The sequence below is a fragment of the Aegilops tauschii genome, chromosome 7 (genome assembly GCF_002575655.3).
Source record: "Aegilops tauschii subsp. strangulata cultivar AL8/78 chromosome 7, Aet v6.0, whole genome shotgun sequence".
Taxonomy (NCBI): domain Eukaryota; kingdom Viridiplantae; phylum Streptophyta; class Magnoliopsida; order Poales; family Poaceae; genus Aegilops; species Aegilops tauschii.
In genome coordinates this window covers 10,852,220-10,862,038 of record NC_053041.3, presented here as the reverse complement: position 1 = coordinate 10,862,038, position 9,819 = coordinate 10,852,220, and the positions used below count along the sequence as shown (strand labels likewise).

Below are 9,819 nucleotides of genomic sequence, written 5' to 3'. Positions count from 1 at the left end.
TACCAAACGGAGTCCAATTGACGTGCCAATTTTTGTTGATTTTTTTATGAACCAAAAGAAGCCCCTGGAGCAAAAGAGTTGGGCCAGAAGAGTCCCGGGCTGTCCACGAGGGTGGGGGGCGCGCCCCCCTGGGCGTGGGCCCCTGCCTCGTGGACGACTCGGAGACCCCCCCTGACGTGAAACCAACGCCAAAAATTTCAATAAATACAGAAACCCCCGGAAAATAACCTAGATGGGAAGTTCCGCTGCCGCAAGCCTCTGTAGCCACGAGAAATCATTCTAGGCCCTCTCTGGCACCCTGCCGGAGGGGGCCATCATCACCGGAGGCCATGGAGGAGGATCCCAGAGGGGCCATCATCGCCATGAAGGCCAAGGACCAGAGGGAGAACCTCTCCCCATCTAGGGGGGAGGCCATGGAGGAGGAAGCACAAGGAGGAGAACCTCTCCTCCTCTCTCTCGGTGGCGCCTGAGTGCCATCGGGAGGGGAATCATCGCCGTGGAGATCGTCTTCATCAACATCACCATCATCATCACCATCCTCATCTATTTTACGCGGTCCACTCTACCGCACGCCACTGTAATCCCTACTTGAACATGGTGATTTATGCCACATATTATGATCCAATGATGTGTTGCCATCCTATGATGTTTTGAGTAGATATCCCTTGTCTTTGGGTTGATTGATGATCTAGATTGGTACGAGTTGTATGTTTTATTTTGGTGCTGTCCTATGGTGCCCTCCATGTCGCGCAAGCGTGAGGGATTCCTGCTGTAGGGTGTTGCAATACATTCATTATTCGCCTATAGTGGGTTGGTGAGTGACTGAAACACAACCCCGAGTAAGGGGGTTGTTGCGTATGGGAATAAAGAGGACTTGATGCTTTAATGCTATGGTTGGGTTTTACCTTAATAATCTTTAGTAGTTGCGGATGCTTGCTAGAGTTCCAATCATAAGTGCATATGATCCAAGTAGAGAAATTATGTTAGCTTATGCCTCTCCCTCATATGAAATTGCAATGACGACTACCGGTCTTGTTAACAATTGCCTAGGACAATTCTGCACACCGACCCATCATTATTCCACACTAGCTATTTATAATATTTAGTAACATACTCTAACTTTATGATAACAGCACCTACTTTTATGTTTTAGCTCTTCGATACCATGCAAAGTTATCCTCTTCATACCCACAACGTAGTTTTATTTCTCGTTTCTAGTTGGAAGGAAACGTTCGGTGTACGTAGAGTCGTATCAGTGGCAGATAGGACTTAAGAGAATATTGATCTTACCTTTAGCTCCTCGTGGGTTCGACACTCCATACTTATCACTTCCACCTTTGGGAATTGCTACGATGATTCCCTGCACTTGGGGATTATCAATAGGCCAAAATAGTGTTATCGGAAATGAGCCCGCCGGGCATGAACGCACTCTGGTTTGGTGATATGATCTCTCCCGGTATGCACTTCAGTCTGTTGGCCAAAACCTTGGACACGAGCTTATACACAACATTACAGAGGCTAATATGGCGTAGATCCTTCAATCTTTCTGGGTTCTGGACCTTTTGGATAAGCACCACAAGGGTGTCGTTCCATCCCTCCGGAATACTACCGCCTCGTTATACCTGTAAAACCTCGCGCACAACATCATCACCAAACAGCCGCCAGTAGTGCTTATAGAAGATCGCTGGTAAGCCATCAACGCCTGGTGCTTTGAGATCAACAATGTTATCTAGAGCCTCCTTAACCTCGTCTGCAGTAAAATCCGCCGTTAAGTACTTGTTCATTTGGGCAGAGACTTTTGGTGCTATGTTATTTAGAATTGCCGCAGCGTCAGCACCTGCCATGGGGATAAATAAGCTAGAAAAATAATTAGTAACGAAGGCCTTCAAGCCCTCCTCCCCAGTCACCACCACCCCGTCCTCCCTCACCAGCTTGGTTATGGTATTTTTCCGCCTCCGTTCAGACGCATACGCCTGGAAATATTTAGTGTTGTGGTCTACTTTAGACAACCAATCAGCATGTGCCCTTTGCCGGCTTGCCACATCAATCTGTTCCTCAAGTTTCTCAAGCTTGTATTTGACTGTTAGCTCCTTTCGAATCATATTCTGTGACAAAGGTAGTCGACGGATCTCCTCTAGTTCCTGTTTCAGAATCCTTGCTCATTTTTGTAAATCATCCAAAACATCCCGACTCCATACATGTAATGCGTTATTGACGGCTGCAAGCCTTCTAGCCACTGAAGGACCAGAAGCTCTTTCCCATTCCTGTCGAACCAAGTTGTCGCAGTCCTCCTCAAGTAACCACCGGGCTTCAAATCGCTTCACCTCTGTACCACCTCCCCTATTCATCATCCGCCTACTGCCATCAACCCACAGAGAAATAGGTCTACGGTCTGAGTGTTCAGGATAACCATCAATGCGCTAATGGTTATTCCTCCAGGTGAAAACATCACCCTCAAAACCAAGGTCTTTAAGGTTACAAAAATCTAAAGCATCACGAAAGTTTTGTAAATAAGAGTGGCTCCTTGGTACCCCTCCTTGCTTCTCATGGTTAAAAAGGACCTCGTTGAAATCACCCATGCAGACCCAGGGAAGATTTGATTGGTGTTGTAGTGTGCGTAGCAATCTCCAAGTGTCTACTTTCTTTTCTGTTTTAGATTCACCATAGATACCAGTAAGCCGCCACTGGAAGCCATCCTTTTCCTGTACTATCACATCAATATGCATCCGGCCCATCCATCTCAAAGTTACGTTTATTCCTTTCCTCCAGAACAGTGCAAGACCACCACCCTTGCCGTTATTACTCCTCACTATCATATGCTGCAGCCCCAACATACCACGAAACTTCTCCATCCTACCCTTATCAAGACGTGTCTCTGACAAGAACAGAATGTCGGGGTCCTCCTTCTGGAGAGCCAGAAGACCTTGAACTGCCGGCCTATTCCCCAGTCCCGGGCAGTTCCATGCAACAACTTTCATTGTGCTGCGCCAGGCTGATTATGCAGCCCAGCGTCTACGTGATCCTCCTTAGCCTCACTCTGACCTTCAGCTGACAGCTTCAGTTTCTTTGTACTATCCCCATCGGCCTCCTCCACCGCCCTTTTGCTCCATGCTCCTCTTCCCTCCCAGACCAAACAAGGGTTCAATTTGAGTATGGCCCGCTCCCTCCCCCTTCCTCCCCTTCAATCTGTTAAATGTGCCAGTCCCTAGCTTCCCCCCCTCCTTTTGTTTTTGCACATTTCCACAGTCAGCTCCAACAACAAACGGTATTGCAGTCATGTCGATCTGCATGTTTCCCTGCATGGCCTCGATTCTTACGCCCTTGTCTGCCGTCGGCTGAATGGGAGAGGAATTGGTCAGTGTTGTCCCGGACTGCATGGTATTGGGATCCGTGTCTCATTTGTTCAGCAGTTTTTCAATCTATCCGCTATCACCGCTAGTCGTCAGCACCCTTGGACCAACGTGAGCAGCCAATGGCAGTTGTAAGACTAACGGGCTCTCCCCATTATTTGGATTGGCATCCCCATCAGTACCTTTTATCATGTCCTGCCCACCACTCCTGCCCCCATCACCCAATTTGTCTGCTGCAGGGTACCTTAGTTGTTCCTGTAATCCACCCCTCACTCCAGCATCTCTTCCCTTTAAACGGGTAGTGATCACCTGGTTTCCCTCCTCCTCCTCTACCATGTCTGCCCAACTAGTTCCTTTCTTCCTCCATGATGGATCATCACTGCCTGGAGAGCTTCTACCTTTCCACTAACCAAAACCTCTGGGTCCAGATTTTCGGTCCCCCAAGTGCACTCCACCCTCACCCCATTTTCCTCTTCCTACACCACCCCTACGTTTCTCCATGAAGGCCCTCAACCATGGGCCAAATTGCCGCCGACCCCCCTTCACAGGTTTGTCCTTGCACATCTTATCTTCGTGACCGATGATGCCACAAATATAGCAAAACTCCAGCAGGAACTCGTATTCGAAGGGACACCAGTTCTTTCCTTCCTCCTCCTCTCCATTTGCAATCTCCATGACCCTTCTACCCTGGCCTCCTTCATCCTCATCTTCCTCTAGAGTGAAACCCCTCATCAAAGGTACCTTGATATTTATCCTCACTTTAACCCGCATATATTTCCCGAACGCCTTCCCATCAGATCGTGCCTCCACATCCAGCACCTCCCCCATCTCCACACCAATGGCTTCTCCAGCAGCTCGATTCATCTTCCCCAATGGCAACCGAAGAATACGAACCCAGATAGGAATGGTATCAAATGCATAGTCTTCAATCCTCTTACTTGGATCATAGTCCTCAACCACCAGCAGATTATTCCCAAACTCTCACGGCCCTCCTTCTAAAGCCATCTTCTTCCCCGATTCCTGGCCAAAGGTAAAGAGGAAAATGTTCTCCCCCACCTCTTCACAATCCAGACCTCGGACGGGACACCAGATCCGACCCAAGGTTTCCGCCATGGCCTCCACAAAAACCGGCTTCTCTGAAAGCAACTTGGCCAGCGCTTGTGTTTCGACAACACCCGCCTTCCCAGATCCCGACCAACCAATCTTAATACCTTTCTTCTCTTTCTCCGAAAGCTTCAAATCCTTCAGCAGACCTTCCATCTTCTCCATCGCCCGTCGCACAGACTAATCAAGATCCGATCTGACACACTGGAAACTAGGGCAAGATGGTGGTGTACGATCGCACGCCCTAGATCGTGCAAAAGGCTTGTGGTGGATGGGTATGGATTGGGAAAGAAACGAGGAAGAAACACAGCGGATAGGACGGCGGCGGTCACGGAAACCTAGCTCGCCCGCAAGTCGCCAGACACCAGACCAACCGTCACACTCGGGACGGACTCTGTAAGGATAGTCTTTGTTTCAGTTGCATTGACTGCATATTTCCCTTCATCAGAAGTGCGCTCCGAAGTATACTGAACCAGATAGAAGTCAATGATGAAGGCCCACACCACCTCAGCGACCCATCGTCCTGCTTCTCCATGTCGGGTGTGAAGTTGTCCTGTGATAATACGTACAGGTTCCACATGAGCTCAGACATTTTAAGTTTATAAAATCGCACGAGTTATTAGGTAATTATTGACGATTAGGCCTAATTCTTCCTTGAGATCATGCAAAGAAATTAGGAAATTATTTAAGACTGGTTCTGTTACTAGCCCATCCACACATGGTCCTTCCTCTCATGCACATCCCCCTCTGAGCACGCCTACCATGCAGGAGAAAATTGCAGAGATAAGTAAAAGGGAAATGATGGCATAATTTGGGAACATAAAACAATCCAGTGAATGGTGTGCCAAGGAGCAAGATGCAAGGCGGGCAAGCGCAACAGAAACGAGATGCAAAACATAGGCTTGTTTGGTTGATCATAGCAACCAGGAGTTGGCTCTCCTTTCCCTTTGAATAGAGCTCACACAAAAGATATGCGAGTTGAGAAAATTGGTGGATCCAAACCTGAAAGGTCGAACATGATACACTAAGGAGAAACTAAATGATATATGGGCCATATATGTGACAAAGAGAGAAAAAATGTGCTTTGTCTAAGTGATAATGTTATTTCACCAACAAATTTATGGGAGAAAAGGAGGAAAGTTGTGCTATTTTCACAATTGCTAACTACTAAAAAAATCAATAATTACGAGCTCTTCATCAAATCCTAATTAGAATTTCCCATCATCCTCGATTATTATAGAAAGCTCTTCTCGACTATACATGGCCATTCCTCGGGCTGGGCCAGGCTTCGGGCCAGGCCTAACCAAGCCCGGTGTAGAAAACCAAGGCCCGTCCTGGCCCGGGCGGCGGTCCTAAAAATCAGGCCCAAGCCCGGCCCGCCAGTGTAAAAGCCGGCCAGGCCTCTTTGTTAAATCGCAAATATGGCGGGCCCGGGCCTAGCCTTCGGGCTCAAAATCTAGGACCAGGCCCGACCCGTGGGCAAGGCCAGGCCGGGCCGGGTCGGGCTTTTTCAGGTCGGGTCAGGTCAGGCCGTCCGGGCAGGGCTGCCCATGGCCAGGTATATTCCCGGCGTCCCAGACAGCTTAACCTGCTCAATGGGGCGACAACTTTGCATGTGTACCTCAAGCCCTCTCTTATTTCTGAGGACCATATGGCAGACCTAACAAAATACTAGGTAGTTCATGCAGAGTAGGAGGAAAAAAACTGGGCCCAATGTAAAAGGAAAACAATTTGGCCCACCGACAATAGGTTATGTAACAGTTATGTAGTGCAAATATCATGATGCCTTAATACATTGAGCACGATAACTTAATGAGTAGTTTGGGCCGCCTATGGAACAAGATAATCCCATCCAATTCTGTTTAAGGACATTAGACTTTCCTTTGTAATGTTTCCCAATCATAGATCATCGGCCTCAGTAATCCACATCTTACTTATATTTGAAAGGAAACAAACAACCCCCAATAAAACCAGTTGAAGTTATTTGGGTCAGCTGATCAAACACTTGTGTTTAGTGGTGTTTTGATACGTACACGTCAACCTGGCCAGCGGAAACTTGCCGGTGGTGGGCTAGGGTTCAAACGTGATTGATCTGAATGTATTGCTATATAATCCAAACGCCAGTGTAATGGATAGAGTTCAGTGGTTAGTACAAATGGAGACGGATCGAGCTCAGTGGTTTCTGAATCATGTTGTTGATGTGGCTCTGCCATGTAGCTGAAACATGAAGTTTTGAGAGGAACAGACCGACAGTATTCGTACAACCATAGTGCAAAGTTGTAAATTATTTTTAGGAACAAAAATTGTATAAAAATTGCATGAAATGTAATATCTCATCAGATCGAGATCAAGTATGGGCAACAACGCATGTTTCCCATAAGTTCCGAGTGCCAACCTACGCTAATAAATGTGCCCTTGACAAGGTCTAATCATTACCACCATCCACAACGGTGGGGTTTTGCCACTGAAAAATTTACGATTTCTCTCCGTCCATACCACTCAATAGGTGTGGTTGCCACCCGATGTTCTCCTTGGCCACACTCTGCCCCAACCAAGCATTGTTGGGTTCCTTAACAGGGTAAGGACAAACTGCCCCCCCCTCCATTAATAAATACCCCTACAACCATCCCCCATGAACCCTCGATTGCATGATTTTTCAATCTCCATCATTCTAACACACAAACAACCTTCATCAATTAAGTTATATATTTATTTGCTTTCATACCCCAAACGATATGAACAACATCAAATTTTAATTAACCATCATCATACAATTCTAGTTACTAGGAATATGTAATCCTAGTCCACGAGGAGGAGGTGAAGTGATGTAGAGATGTAGCAAAGAGCTGCTGAGGCTGGCCATCATAGATAACTCCTCATATTCCTTCATTAACCCTTCTGAAACCGACGTAAACTCTGTTTTGTCAGCGCAATCGTTGATGGCTTTGGTTGTTTTCGCAATGCAATCAGGCAGGTCGAAGGGCGTCGGACCTTCGTTGCCTTTGCGAATCTCAAAGCTCTCGATGATATCATGGCAGATTTCGAGGGTGCTCACCATGCCACCGTAGTCCACTCGGCAGGACCCAAGGGCGTGAGTCGCGAGCTTGTCCTTGGTGGCACCATGGATCAAGTTCTCAACCTTGGCCGTCATGGCCGTGGCTCAGGGCTTCATGGCGTTGACGGCCACGAGAGCTAGGATGCGGTAGTCCTTCGCGTCGGTGCTTCGTTTGTCTGACTGGAGCGTTGATACACAAAAGTCATATGTGAAGCGCACCTTGAAGAAGTCACTCGAGACATTCTTGCATGCTTCCAACATGATGCTTGATGACATGGGCTTGGTGTCAGAAGCTTGAGCGGTGATGGCCACGGAAAGGAGAATGATGACAATTCCAGAGAATTCTAAGCAGTGGGTTTGCACCGTTTCCATTGCTGCCAGGCTTGCTAGAAAAATATATTGTAATTGAGGGAGATGATGAATGGATCAAATGGAACTGTAGTGCAGAGATGGATGGGTTGAGGTGGAGTACATACCTATGATTATGGTTTATATATAGTGCACTGAGTAGGGTTTCCAAATGCAATATGCCCCATGGATATCCAAATGATCAATGTTTAACTCTTTGCACATATACCTCGATGGACAATTGGATTTCCTCCTATTTAATCATGGGCAGTATTATCTAATATAGTGTCTCCTGGATGCCATTTTTTATGTAAGCTTAAAGGTGTTCCGGGTTAATAATGATGCATGTGTATCGTATATATCCATCGTGCAAGCGTATCCTAAATGGGTGTAAGCAATTAAATGTATTTAGGAAGGGGCACGGGTTGCCAATTATCTTAAATTTTACCGATTAACATGGTAATTTCTAGGTAGTGGCTAATTAGCAGAAGTATAGATATAGATAGATAGAAATATAGATAGAGAGATAGAGGTCAAGATAGATAGATAGATAGATATGTGTGTGTGTATATATATATATATATATATATATAGTATATAGTATACATATAGATAGGTATAGATATAGAGATAGAGATAGAGATGAAGATATAGATAGATAGATAGACGTAGATATAGATAGATAGATTATCAAGGGCAGACTGCGCATAATCTTCCTTTAATGTCCCAAATCCATTTTGTGATATGGGGAAATAAAGTGAGATTCACTCTAGAAATACATAAAACTAGAACACATTCATGCCACACGTATTAATACTAGCACACCCAAAATGTGGATCTACATATATCTGTGCATATAGTGTCCGGAATACTAATTATTTGGATATCCGTGACTAAGCTGCATTGGATTTATGAACCTGCTGCTGCACTATATAGATGTCACAAGAACCGTACACCACCTCCATCTTTGCACTACAAAATCTGACTATCAATTCATCTCCACCTCTCTCTCAGCTACAAAGCCTACAATACAATTGCAGCTATCCTTGCAGCAATGGCAACCGCACGGGCGACCGCTGCCTTCTCCTCGGTTGCCATCATGCTCCTTTTTGTGTGCATCCGCGCACATGCCGGCGGGCGCGGCGACAAGATCAAGGTGGTGGACCTTGTGGTAGAAACCTGCAAGAACGCTTCGAGCAGCTGCCGCAACAAGCACCTGAACGTGACCCAGGAATTCTGCGTGCAGACTCTCCGGTCGGACAAAAGGATCTTCCAGGCCAAGGACCTCCGTGATCTGTCCCTTGTCGCTGTCGACATCCTCAAGATCCGTGTGGCAGCTGCCGGCGGCAAGGTGAAGGAAGCACTCTAGAAAGCCAAGAAAGGTACGGAGGAGGCGCTGGGCCTCAGGTATTGCCAGGTGGACTACGATGTCGCTATCGGCACCCTCGATCTCTGCGACGCCATGCTCAGGGACTTCCATGTCCTCAGGGGCGACGCCGACGACCCGTGGTCCTTTGAACTGCCCGAGCGTGTGGAGAAGGCGACTGACCATGTCAGCGACTGCGGGCATGATCTTCACATGGATAGCCAGACATTTATCAACGAAAACGAGGAGCTGATCAAGCTGGGCGACCTGAAAAATGTCTTGCTAGGGCCATATGACTTTGATAGTTAATAATCTATTTTCTGCCAGAAACAATGTTCATGTAAAACCAACATTACTTTCGTTTGAAATAATAATAATAATGTTGTTTCGATATCGAGTATACCGCCGCCCCCCCTTGAGAACACTCATACCGTGCGAAAAATCTCAAATATTTTCAAACTATTGAATTCAAACGCTCAACTAATAGTTAAATATGTGGCATCTCTTAATGAACATCATGACAGGTCATGGCCTAGGTGGCAAAGCCAAGGTTTCCGCAGCAGCAAGTCTCGGGTTTGAGTCTGGTCGCTTTCATT

The 9,819-nt window shown here is 46.7% G+C and overlaps 1 long non-coding RNA gene and 1 pseudogene across 1 annotated transcript; one reads left to right on the top strand and one right to left on the bottom strand.

The window, feature by feature from the left end:
* Window positions 1-7,142: 7,142 nt before the first annotated feature.
* LOC141027715 (uncharacterized) lies at window positions 7,143-8,427 on the bottom strand. Its single transcript, XR_012189495.1, has 2 exons — window positions 7,986-8,427; window positions 7,143-7,895 (listed from the first exon to the last, which is right to left on the bottom strand). It is a non-coding gene; the product is annotated as an uncharacterized lncRNA (long non-coding RNA).
* Window positions 8,428-8,600: 173 nt separating this feature from the next.
* LOC141027696 (uncharacterized) lies at window positions 8,601-9,616 on the top strand (annotated as a pseudogene).
* Window positions 9,617-9,819: the final 203 nt, after the last annotated feature.